Here is a 13,632-nt window from a genome sequence, read left to right on the forward strand (position 1 = left end):
CTTCAAGACTGTTGGAAGACCATTTCAGGGGACTACCTCTTGAAGCTCATCAAGAGAATGCCAAGAGGGTGCAAAGCAGTAATCAAAGCAGGTGGCTACTTTGAAGAACCTAGAATATGACATATTTTCAGTTGTTTCACATTTGTTTGTTATGTATATAATTCCACATGTGTTAATTCATAGTTTTGATGCCTTCATAGTCATGAAAATAAAGAAAACTCTTTGAATGAGAAGGTGTGTCCAAACTTTTGGTCTGTACTGTATTTATATATATATATATACACACACACATACACACACACGGCCTTAGATGGAGGAAAACATACAGTGATCCCGTTTTTATATATATATACACTCACCTAAAGAATTATTAGGAACACCTGTTCTATTTCTCATTAATGCAATTATCTAGTCAACTAATCACATGGCAGTTGCTTCAATGCATTTAGGGGTGTGGTCCTGGTCAAGACAATCTCCTGAACTCCAAACTGAATGTCAGAATGGAAAAAAAAGGTGATTTAAGCAATTTTGAGCGTGGCATGGTTGTTGGTGCCAGACGGGCCGGTCTGAGTATTTCACAATCTGCTCAGTTACTGGGATTTTCACGCACAACCATTTCTAGGGTTTACAAAGAATGGTGTGAAAAGGGAAAAACATCCAGTATGCGGCAGTCCTGTGGGCGAAAATGCCTTGTGGATGCTAGAGGTCAGAGGAGAATGGACCGACTGATTCAAGCTGATAGAAGAGCAACGTTGACTGAAATAACCACTCGTTACAACCGAGGTATGCAGCAAAGCATTTGTGAAGCCACAAGACGCACAACCTTGAGGCGGATGGGCTACAACAGAAGAAGACCCCACTGGGTACCACTCATCTCCACTACAAATAGGAAAAAGAGGCTACAATTTGCACGAGCTCACCAAAATTGGACTGTTAAAGACTGGAAAAATGTTGCCTGGTCTGATGAGTCTCGATTTCTGTTGAGACATTCAAATGGTAGAGTCCGAATTTGGCGTAAACAGAATGAGAACATGTATCCATCATGCCTTGTTACCACTGTGCAGGCTGGTGGTGGTGGTGTAATGGTGTGGGGGATGTTTTCTGGGCACACTTTAAGCCCCTTAGTGCCAATTGGGCATCGTTTAAATGCCACGGGCTACCTGAGCATTGTTTCTGACTATGTCCATCCCTTCATGACCACCATGTACCCATCCTCTGATGGCTACTTCCAGCAGGATAATGCACCATGTCACAAAGCTCGAATCATTTCAAATTGGTTTCTTGAACATGACAATGAGTTCACTATACTAAAATGGCCCCCACAGTCACCAGATCTCAACCCAATAGAGCATCTTTGGGATGTGGTGGAACGGGAGCTTCGTGCCCTGGATGTGCATCCCTCAAATCTCCATCAACTGCAAGATGCTATCCTATCAATACGGGCCAACATTTCTAAAGAATGCTATCAGCACCTTGTTGAATCAATGCCACGTAGAATTAAGGCAGTTCTGAAGGCAAATGAGAAATAGAACAGATGTTCCTAATAATTCTTTAGGTGAGTGTATATATATATATATATATATATAATATATAGGTTGGGATCAATGGTTGGGTTGAAAGGGATTTTTCATAAATCTTACTTTTGATACATCACAGATTAGACATAGATTATACAAGCCTCATCTCTTGTAGAATGCAGTACCTCGAATTAGCACATCTCACACCCTGCCAGTTGCTGGACACAATAGCAGCCTCCCTGAACAAGAGGCTATTTAACATCTCACCTCACCTACAATGACAGCAACCTATGATAAGTCATTCAACTTATTAGCATGTAGATAAACCTGTTCAATATGTAAAAAAACCCTTTTCATGTATTGTATATAGCAGACACCAGTATTGTTTAACAAAGTTTCAGCTGTATCTGGACAAACATGTCTCCCAAGGCCTGCTGAGAAACACCAGGATTGTTCCAATTGGATCTTGAGAGACAATATGCACCCACCCCCAAAAAGCCCTATAAGTATGTGCTGGGAAATAAAGATTGTAGATATTTGACAACCTGAGTTGAGTCTGGGCTGTCGTATCTCCTGATCAGAAGCAAATGGGATATTCGTTGCACAGGGAAATATTCACGGGTTGGAGGTCTGATGCCTCATCATATAACCATTATAAACCTGCCGGAGAAAAACCGCTAACAGAATATTATTATCCGGGCTAATGGATAACAACGGAGAGACACACTGTTTCACCTTTTCAGGAAGAGTCTGCAGAAAATCAGTAGATGCTTGAAAAAAGACATCTCTAATTTGCATTAAAATAGGGTAATTCGGTATCAAAATAGATCTCCAGTTAGACTTCGCCCACATACCTAATGTATATTTGGTAATCGAACTATGAGTTCGGATACTTTTAGAGGTTTGGGAGTTTTACATAAATAGGAATGTGCGTAATGGGATGGTCGACATGTCTTGTTCTACTATTAGATCTAATCGATCGGAATGTGGTCTTAGCCACTCTAGGCACCTGAGACTCATCACTGCCTTGTGGTAGTGGTGTAAATCTGGGATACCTAATCCACCATTAGTGGGATGCTGAGTTATTTGTTTGAAAGGTAAACGCGCTCTCTTCCCACCCCAAAGAAATCTCAACAGAATATCCTGTATTCTTTTAAAGAATGATATGGGAATGGGTATCGGGAGAGTCTAAATATAGTACAGGGTAGTAGGCAGAAGGATAGTTTTAATTAAAGTCCTACATCCAAACTATGAGACATACGGGACGTCCCATGAGCTAATAGTATCTTCTAGGCATTTCGGGAGGGGTACAAAGTTTTCATGATATAAGCGGGAGAAATCCGGGGTAAGTTTTATCCCTAAAAATGTAACATGATTTGTAGTCCATAGAAAGGGTTTAATTTTTTTCAGAGCTTCTAGATCACTTGACTCTATAGACATATATAACACTACAGATTTAGTCAGATTCACCGAAAAGTTGGACATGTCGGAAAAATTTTTGAGCGTCGACATGATGGCTGGAAAGGCAATTATAGGGTTAGAGATCAACAACAGAACGTCATCAGCGAATGCTGCTGTCTGATGTACTGAGGATCCTACTGATAGTCCTGCTATCTCTTCATGTTGTCGAAAGGATTGCAAAAGGGTTTCAATCACTAGTACAAACAACAATGGAGAGAGAGGGCAACCCTGTCTCGTGCCATTTGATATTTGAAACATGGGAGACAGCATGCCATTCACCAGGATCCTTGCAGTAGGCGAGTTATACATTGCCATGACAACAGCAATAAAGGAATCCGGGATGCCATATTTCGCCAATGCTTTGGTCATAAATAACCAGTCCACCCTATCGAACGCCTTTTCCGCATCCATACTGAGAATCGCTAAGGGGATGTTCTGTTATATTGTCCATTGCATAAGGTGGATAATCCTAATTATGTTATTTTTTCCTTCTCTAGTGGGTATAAAGCCTACCTGTTCAGGGGATATAAGGTCTGGCAAATATACTTTAAGCCTATTGGCAAGTAACTTTGCGTATAATTTTAGGTCATTATTAAGTAATGAGATAGGTCTATAGCTGGCGCATAGTGAGTGATCTTTCCCAGGTTTGGGTATGATAGTCACCTGGGCCGATAGCATATCCCTAGTAAACTCTGCTCCTTCTCTGACCTGGGACCATTCTGAATAGGAATCATTGACCACAACTCTCTGGACCCGTTCCTTCAGCCAGTTTTCAATCCAATTACAAACTATACTTTCTAAGCCAATAGACCTTACTTTATTTATTAAGCGTTTATGAGGGACAGTATCAAAAGCCTTTTCAAAATCCAGAAACACTACATCCACAGCCGCCCCACTGTCCAGGCTACTACTCACCTCCTCATAAAAACAAATCAGGTTAGTCTGACAACTTCTGTCCTTGGTAAACCTATGCTGGTTATCACTTATAATATTATTTATAGTCACATACTCCTGTATATAGTCCCTTAAGATTCCTTCAAACATTTTTCCCACAACAGAAGTTAAACTAACTAGTCTATAATTACCTGTGTGGAGGACCTTGCTACTTTTTTGAATATGGGCACCACGTTTGCCTTGCGCCAATCACTTGGCACTGTACCAGTCCCTAGAGAATCCTTAAAAATTATAAACAGGGGAACAGCAATGACTGAACAGAGCTCTTTAAGCACTTTTGGGTGTAATCCATCTGGACCCGGAGTTTTGTTCACATTTACCCTATTTAACTTCTCTTGGACCATATCTACAGTTAGCCAATTGAGTATATCACTGGATGTACTAACAACCCCGGCGCCACAGATATCACCTCCTTTCTCTTATTTTGTATATACACAGCTAAAAAAAACTATTTAGGAACTCTGCTTTTTCCTTATCTTCAGTGACTAACCCCCCCCCGCACTTTACCATTATTTAGGACCCTACCTGCTCAAACCTAGGTTTTTTAGCATTTATATATTAAAAAAACTTTTGGGGATTTGTTTTGCTTTCTTTTGCTACCTGCTTTTCGTTTGGTATCTTTGCTAATTTTATCTCCTTTTTGCAGATTTTATTAAGCCCTTTGTAATCTTCAAATGCTCCAGCTGACCCCTCAGATTTGTATTTTTTAAATGCCCTCTTATTTTACAGTAGCTGTAAGCCATGGAGGTTTAATTTTAGTCGTTTATACTTGTTACCTAAAGGGATAAATTTTTTAGTGCAATTACTCAATGTGGATTTGAAGCTCTCCCATTTATCCTCCGTATTATTATGTGACAGTAGCTGCTCCCAGTCTATGCCCTGAAATGCTACCCTCAACCCAGGGAAATTACCCTTTTTGAAATTCAGTGTCTTTGCTCTGCCTGACAGAGTTTCCTGACAGAGTTTGCTTTTTATAGTTTAGGGGGAATATAATTATATTGTGGTCACTATTACTTAGTTTTTCGCAAACAGTAACATTACCAACAAGCTCTGCATCATTAGAAATTACCATTGCTCCTAGTGGGAGCTTCTACAAACTGGCCCATAAAGTGGCCCTGCAGCAAGTTGAGGAATTTTCTCCCCTTTGCAGTTGAGGCAGAACCATGACCCCAGTCAATGTCTGGCAAGTTAAAATCTCCAATTATGACTACTGTACCAGCCTGTGCCGCCCGCTCTATTTGGTTATAGAGTTGCGTTTCTATCTCTTCTGTGATGTTAGGGGGTCTATAGATTACACCAAGTATTATTTTTTCAGGGTTTATATCCCTTTGAACTTCCACCCATAAGGTTTTCACATCCTCACCCACAATTGCCTCTTTCACACTTGTCTTCAGATCACTCCTCACATACAGGCACACAGCACCACCTTTTCTATTGACCCGGTCTTTCCTAAATAGTGTAAAACCCTCAATATTAACAGCCCAGTCATGCGAAGAGGCCAGCCATGTCTCAGCCACACCAACTACATCTATGTGTTCTTCTAGTACCATAGCCTCCAGCTCCCCCATTTTGGCATTTGTGAAAGTACATATTAAATTACTATTACCTATAAAGTGATTATCCGGGATTTTTTGGTTTCCTTGGTTAATTTTTGTATGTAACAGGTTCTTGCTACCAGCAGTTCTATTTATTATAAAGGTATAGTTATGCCCAGTCTTCTCCCTATTTTCCTTGCTAACCCCAGCCCCCACTAAATCCCCACTGTCCCCTTCTATAACCCACTCTCTACCTACACTATCTACCCCCTTATTAGTATGACACCTCCCTTCCCCCCAGATCCTAGTTTAAAAGCTCCTCCAGACGTCTAACCATTTTTTCCCCCAGGGCAGTTTCACCCTCCCCATTGAGGTGCAGCCCGTCCCTACTGTAGAGCCTGTAACCGACCGCAAAGTCGGCCCAGTTCTCCCTGTCGCAACGTTTGAGGGAGCATGCAATTGGCATGCTGACTGCAGGAATGTCTGCCAGAGCTGTTGCCCATGCAATGAATGTTCATTTCTCTACCATAAGCCGTCTCCAAAGGCGTTTCAGAGAATTTGGCAGTACATCCAGCCGGCCTCACAACTGCAGACCACGTGTAACCACACCAGCCCAGGACCTCCACATCCAGCATGTTCACCTCCATGATCGTCTAAGACCAGCCACCCGGACAGCTGCAGCAACAATCGGTTTGCACAACCAAAGAATTTCTGCACAAATTGTCAGAAACCGTCTCAGGAAAGCTCATCTGCATGCACGTTGTCCTCATCGGGGTCTGGACCTGACTGCAGTTCGTCGTTGTAACCGACTTGAGTGGGAAAATGCTCACATTCAATGGCGTCTGGCACATCGGAGAGGCGTTCTGTTCACGGATGAGTCCCGGTTTTCACTGTTCAGGGTAGATGGCAGACAGCGTGTGTGGCGTCGTGTGGGTGAGCGGTTTGCTGACGTCAATGTTGTGGATCGAGTGGCCCATGGTGGCGGTGGGGTTATGGTATGGGCAGGCGTATGTTATGGACAACGAACACGGGTGCATTTTATTGATGGCATTTTGAATGGACAGAGATACCGTGACGAGATCCTGAGTCCCATTTTTGTGCCATTCATCCATGACCATCACCTCATGTTGCAGCATGATAATGCACGGCCCCATATTGCAAGGATCTGTACACAATTCCTGGAAGCTGAAAACATCCCAGTTCTTGCATGGCCAGCATACTCACCGGACATGTCACCCATTGAGCATGTTTGGGATGCTCTGGATCGGCGTATACGACAGCGTGTTCCAGTTCCTGCCAATATTCTGCAACTTAGCACAGCTATTGAAGAGAAGTGGACCAACATTCCACAGGCCACAATCAAATGCGACGGAGATGTGTTGTACTGCGTGAGGCAAATGGTGGCCACACCAGATACTGACTGGTTTTCTGACCCCCCCCCCCATCCCCCTGTAAGGCAAAATTGTGCACATTTCAGAGTGTCCTTTTATTGTGGGAAGTCTAAGGCACACCTGTGTAATATTCATGCTGTCTAATCAGCACCTTGATATGCCACACCTGTGAGGTGGGATGGATTATCTCGGCAAAGGAGAAGTGCTCACTAACACAGATTTAGACAGATTTGTGAACAATATTTGAGAGTAATGGGTCTTTTGTGTATGTAGAAAATGTTTCAGATCTTTGAGTTCAGCTCATGCAAAATTGGAACAAAACCAAAAGTGTTGTGTTTATATTTTTGTTCAGTGTATATTAGGGTAACAATATTTAGAACTTTTGACTTTTAACCACCTCAGCCCCCATGGCTTAAACACCCTGAAAGACCAGGCCACTTTTTACACTTCTGACCTACACTACTTTCACCGTTTATTGCTCGGTCATGCAACTTACCACCCAAATGAATTTTACCTCCTTTTCTTCTCACTAATAGAGCTTTCATTTGGTGGTATTTCATTGCTGCTGACATTTTTACTTTTTTTGTTATTAATTGAAATTTAACGATTTTTTTGCAAAAAAATGACATTTTTCACTTTCAGTTGTAAAATTTTGCAAAAAAAACTACATCCATATATAAATTTTGCTCTAAATTTTTTGTTCTACATGTCTTTGATAAAAAAAAAATGTTTGGGTAAAAAAAAAATGCTTTGGGTAAAAGTTATAGCGTTTACAAACTATGGTACAAAAATGTGAATTTCCGCTTTTTGAAGCAGCTCTGACTTTCTGAGCACCTGTCATGTTTCCTGAGGTTCTACAATGGCCAGACAGTACAAACACCCCACAAATGACCCCATTTCGGAAAGTACACACCCTAAGGTATTCGCTGATGGGCATAGTGAGTTCATAGAACTTTTTATTTTTTGTCACAAGTTAGCGGAAAATGATGATTTTTTTTTATTTATTTTTTTCTTACAAAGTCTCATATTCCACTAACTTGTGACAAAAAATAAAAACTTCTATGAACTCACTATGCCCATCACGAAATATCTTGGGGTCTCTTCTTTCCAAAATGGGGTCACCCAGCATGGGTATATGTAAAATGACACCCCAAAACACATTCCCCAACTTCTCCTGAGTACGGAGATACCAGATGTGTGACACTTTTTTGCAGCCTTGGTGGGCAAAGGGGCCCATATTCCAAAGAGCACCTTTCGGATTTCACAGGTCATTTTTTACAGAATTTGATTTCAAACTCCTTACCACACATTTGGGCCCCTAGAATGCCAGGGCAGTATAACTACCCCACAAGTGACCCCATTTTGGAAAGAAGACACGGAAGTTTTTATTTTTTGTCACAAGTTAGTGGAAAATGATGATTTTTTTTTTTTTTCATACAAAGTCTCATATTCCACTAACTTGTGACAAAAAATAAAAACTTCCATGAACTAACTATGCCCATCAGCGAATACCTTTGGGTCTCTTCTTTCCAAAATGGGGTCACTTGTGGGGTAGTTATACTGCCCTGGCATTCTAGGGGCCCAAATGTGTGGTAAGGAGTTTGAAATCAAATTCTGTAAAAAATGACCTGTGAAATCCGAAAGGTGCTCTTTGGAATATGGGCCCCTTTGCCCACCTAGGCTGCAAAAAAGTGTCACACATCTGGTATCTCCGTACTCGGGAGAAGTTGAGGAATGTGTTTTGGGGTGTCTTTTTACATATACCCATGCTGGGTGAGATAAATATCTTGGTCAAATGCCAACTTTGTATAAAAAAATGGGAAAAGTTGTCTTTTGCCAAGATATTTCTCTCACCCAGCATGGGTATATGTAAAATGACACCCCAAAACACATTCCCCAACTTCTCCTGAGTACGGAGATACCAGATGTGTGACACTTTTTTGCAGCCTAGGTGGGCAAAGGGGCCCATATTCCAAAGAGCACCTTTCGGATTTCACTGGTCATTTTTTACAGAATTTGATTTCAAACTCCTTACCACACATTTGGGCCCCTAGAATGCCAGGGCAGTATAACTACCCCACAAGTGACCCCATTTTGGAAAGAAGAGACCCCAAGGTATTCGCTGATGGGCATAGTGAGTTCATGGAAGTTTTTATTTTTTGTCACAAGTTAGTGGAATATGAGACTTTGTATGAAAAAAAAAAAAAAAAATCTGCATTTTCCACTAACTTGTGACAAAAAATTAAAATTTCTAGGAACTCGCCATGCCCCTCACGGAATACCTTGGGGTGTCTTCTTTCCAAAATGGGGTCACTTGTGGGGTAGTTATACTGCCCTGGCATTTTCCAGGGGCCCTAATGTGTGGTAAGTAGGTAAATGACCTGTGAAATCCTAAAGGTGCTCTTTGGAATATGGGCCCCTTTGCCCACCTAGGCTGCAAAAAAGTGTCACACATGTGGTATCGCCGTATTCAGGAGAAGTTGGGGAATGTGTTTTGGGGTGTCATTTTACATATACCCATGCTGGGTGAGAGAAATATCTTGGCAAAAGACAACTTTTCCCATTTTTTTATACAAAGTTGGCATTTGACCAAGATATTTCTCTCACCCAGCATGGGTATATGTAAAATGACACCCCAAAACACATTCCCCAACTTCTCCTGAGTACGGCGATACCAGATGTGTGACACTTTTTTGCAGCCTAGATGCGCAAAGGTGCCCAAAGTCCTTTTAGGAGGGCATTTTTAGACATTTGGATACCAGACTTCTTCTCACGCTTTGGGGCCCCTAGAATGCCAGGGCAGTATAAATACCCCACATGTGACCCCATTTTGGAAAGAAGACACCCCAAGGTATTCAATGAGGGGCATGGCGAGTTCATAGAAATTTTTTTTTTTTTGGCACAAGTTAGCGGAAATTGATATTTTTAATTTTTTTCTCACAAAGTCTCCCGCTCCGCTAACTTGGGACAAAAATTTCAATCTTTCATGGACTCAATATGCCCCTCACGGAATACCTGGGGGTGTCTTCTTTCCGAAATGGGGTCACATGTGGGGTATTTATACTGCCCTGGTATTCTAGGGGCCCTAAAGCGTGAGAAGAAGTCTGGAATATAAATGTCTAAAAAAATTTACGCATTTGGATTCCGTGAGGGGTATGGTGAGTTCATGTGAGATTTTATTTTTTGACACAAGTTAGTGGAATATGAGACTTTGTAAGAAAAAAAAAAATAATTCCGCTAACTTGGGCCAAAAAAATGTCTGAATGGAGCCTTACAGGGGGGTGATCAATGACAGGGGGGGTGATCAATGACAGGGGGGGTGATCAATGACAGGGGGGGTGATCAATGACAGGGGGGTGATCAGGGAGTCTATATGGGGTGATCACCACAGTCATTGATCATGCCCCTGTAAGGCTTCATTCAGACGTCCGTATGCGTTTTGCGGATCCGATCCATCTATCAGTGCATCCGTAAAAATCATGCGGACATCTGAATGGAGCTTTACAGGGGGGTTATCAATGACAGGGGGTGATCAGGGAGTCTATATGGGGTGATAACCACAGTCATTGATCATGCCCCTGTAAGGCTTCATTCAGACGTCCGGATGCGTTTTGCGGATCCGATCCATCTATCAGTGCATCCGTAAAAATCATGCGGACATCTGAATGGAGCTTTACAGGGGGGTAATCAATGACAGGGGGGTGATCAGGGAGTCTATATGGGGTGATAACCACAGTCATTGATCATGCCCCTGTAAGGCTTCATTCAGACGTCCGGATGCGTTTTGCGGATCCGATCCATCTATCAGTGGATCCGTAAAAATCATGCGGACGTCTGAATGGAGCTTTACAGGGGGGTAATCAATGACAGGGGTGTAATCAATGACAGGGGGGTGATCAGGGAGTCTATATGGGGTGATAACCACAGTCATTGATCATGCCCCTGTAAGGTTTCATTCAGACGTCCGGATGCGTTTTGCGGATCCGATCCATCTATCAGTGCATCCGTAAAAATCAGGCGGACATCTGAATGGAGCTTTACAGGGGGGTAATCAATGACAGGGGGGTGATCAGGGAGTCTATATGGGGTGATAACCACAGTCATTGATCACGCCCCTGTAAGGCTTCATTCAGACGTCCGGATGCGTTTTGCGGATCCAATCCATCTATCAGTGCATCCGTAAAAATCATGCGGACATCTGAATGGAGCTTTACAGGGGGGTAATCAATGACAGGGGTGTAATCAATGACAGGGGGGTGATCAGGGAGTCTATATGGGGTGATAACCACAGTCATTGATCATGCCCCTGTAAGGTTTCTTTCAGACGTCCGGATGCGTTTTGCGGATCCGATCCATCTATCAGTGCATCCGTAAAAATCATGCGGACATCTGAATGGAGCTTTACAGGGGGGTAATCAATGACAGGGGGGTGATCAGGGAGTCTATATGGGGTGATAACCACAGTCATTGATCATGCCCCTGTAAGGCTTCATTCAGACGTCCGGATGCGTTTTGCGGATCCGATCCATCTATCAGTGCATCCGTAAAAATCATGCGGACATCTGAATGGAGCTTTACAGGGGGGTAATCAATGACAGGGGGGTGATCAGGGAGTCTATATGGGGTGATAACCACAGTCATTGATCATGCCCCTGTAAGGCTTCATTCAGACGTCCGGATGCGTTTTGCGGATCCGATCCATCTATCAGTGGATCCGTAAAAATCATGCGGACGTCTTATGGAGCTTTACAGGGGGTTGATCAATGACAGGGGGGTAATCAATGACAGGGGGGTGATCAGGGAGTCTATATGGGGTGATCAGGGGTGATCAGGGGCTAATAAGGGGTTAATAAGTGACGGGGGGGGGGTGTAGTGTAGTGTAGTGGTGCTTGGTGGGACTTTACTGAGCTACCTGTGTCCTCTGGTGGTCGATCCAAACAAAGGGGACCACCAGAGGACCAGGTAGCAGGTATATTAGACGCTGTTATCAAAACAGCGTCTAATATACCTGTTAGGGGTTAAAAAAAACACATCTCCAGCCTGCCAGCGAACGATCGCCGCTGGCAGGCTGGAGATCAACTCTCTTACCTTCCGTTCCTGTGAGCGCGCGCGCCTGTGTGCGCGCGTTCACAGGAAATCTCGCGTCTCGCGAGATGACGCATATATGCGTGACTGTGCGCAGGGCTGCCACCTCCGGAACGCGATCCTGCGTTAGGCGGTCCGGAGGTGGTTAAAGGGCTTCTGTCAGCCCACTAAACCGTTTTTTTTTTTTTGTTTACTAATTATCCCTATACTGCGAGCTCTGCATACATAAGTTAAATAATCATTTTGGTTCAGTAGAATTTGATAAAAAGCTATTTTTAAAATATGCAAATTACCTTGCTACCAGCAAGTAGGGCGGCTACTTGCTGGTAGCAGCCGCATCCTCCGATCCTAATGACGCCCCCTCTGCATTGTGATTGACAGGGCCAGGGAACGGAATCGTTCTCTGCTGGCCCTGCCTGTTAGCATTCAAAATCTGGCGCCTGCGCCGCGGCCGTACCTATCTTCAATCTGCGCAGGCGCACTGAGAGGCGGCCACTCGCTCGGCCGCTCCATCCTCAATGCTCCTGCGCCGATGACGTCACATCTACACCCGGCGCAGGCGCATTGAGGAGCGAGCAGCCGCCTGTCAGTGCGATTCCGTTCCCTGTTCTCTGGCCCTGTCAATCACAATGCGGAGGGGGCGTCATTAGGATTGGAGGATGCGGCTGCTACCAGCAAGTAGCCGCCCTACTTGCTGGTAGCAAGGTAATTTGCATATTTTAAAAATAGCTTTTTATCAAATTCTACTGAACCAAAATTATTATTTAACTTATGTATGCAGAGCTCGCAGTATAGGGATTATTAGTAAACAAAAAAACAAAAAAAACGGTTTAGTGGGCTGACAGAAGCCCTTTAAGCCCCATATCTCACCATCCACTACAGCTTCAAACGTGAGACTACCATCATTTTATAGATAATCATCATGGCTATCTCATACATAAATTGCTTCAAAGAGATAGATGTGCCTATGGCTCAAAGAAAGCGCACAATAGGGTAGTACGTTCAATTTAAGTGACAAAAGAATTATGTTTATTCCAGGAGGGATGTCCAGTCCCTTCAGAAAGGTGGTTCCGGTAGAATAAACCTGCTTCAGCGCTTCAACCCCAATTCAGACGGTATTTAGTATCAAGATGGTTTCTTTATTCATTAAAAGTTGTATATGCATATAAAACAACACGTTTCAGGGATTTTAGACCCCCTTCATCAGGTGAAGGGGGGTCTAAAATCCCCGAAACGCGTTGTTTTATATGCATACACAACTTTTAATGAATAAAAAAAACATCTTGATACTAAATACCGTCTGAATTGGGGTTGAAGCGCTGAAGCAGGTTTATTCTTTTACCGTCATACATAAATTGGACTTGCAACCTATTTTTCATATGATTAGTTATGCAGATTCCTGTCATGTAACTGCATTGTTACTGTTTTGCTCCTAAAATTCTACAGTTTAATTTTTATTATTTTCTAAATCCACTTTGGCTTTCAACACTGCCTGAATCCTTCTGGGCATGGTCTTGATCAGATTCAAGCATGTCTCGACCGAAATCTGCTCCCAGGTCTCTTCTACACGTTCCCAATGTTGGTGCATACTGGTCAACTCACTTGGATACGAATACAGCTTTGTTCAATTGGGTTGAGGTCTGGGGACTGTGTAGGCCAAGCCAGCACCTCTACTTCATTGTCATTGAA

The sequence above is a fragment of the Bufo bufo genome, chromosome 2 (genome assembly GCF_905171765.1).
Source record: "Bufo bufo chromosome 2, aBufBuf1.1, whole genome shotgun sequence".
NCBI lineage: Eukaryota > Metazoa > Chordata > Amphibia > Anura > Bufonidae > Bufo > Bufo bufo.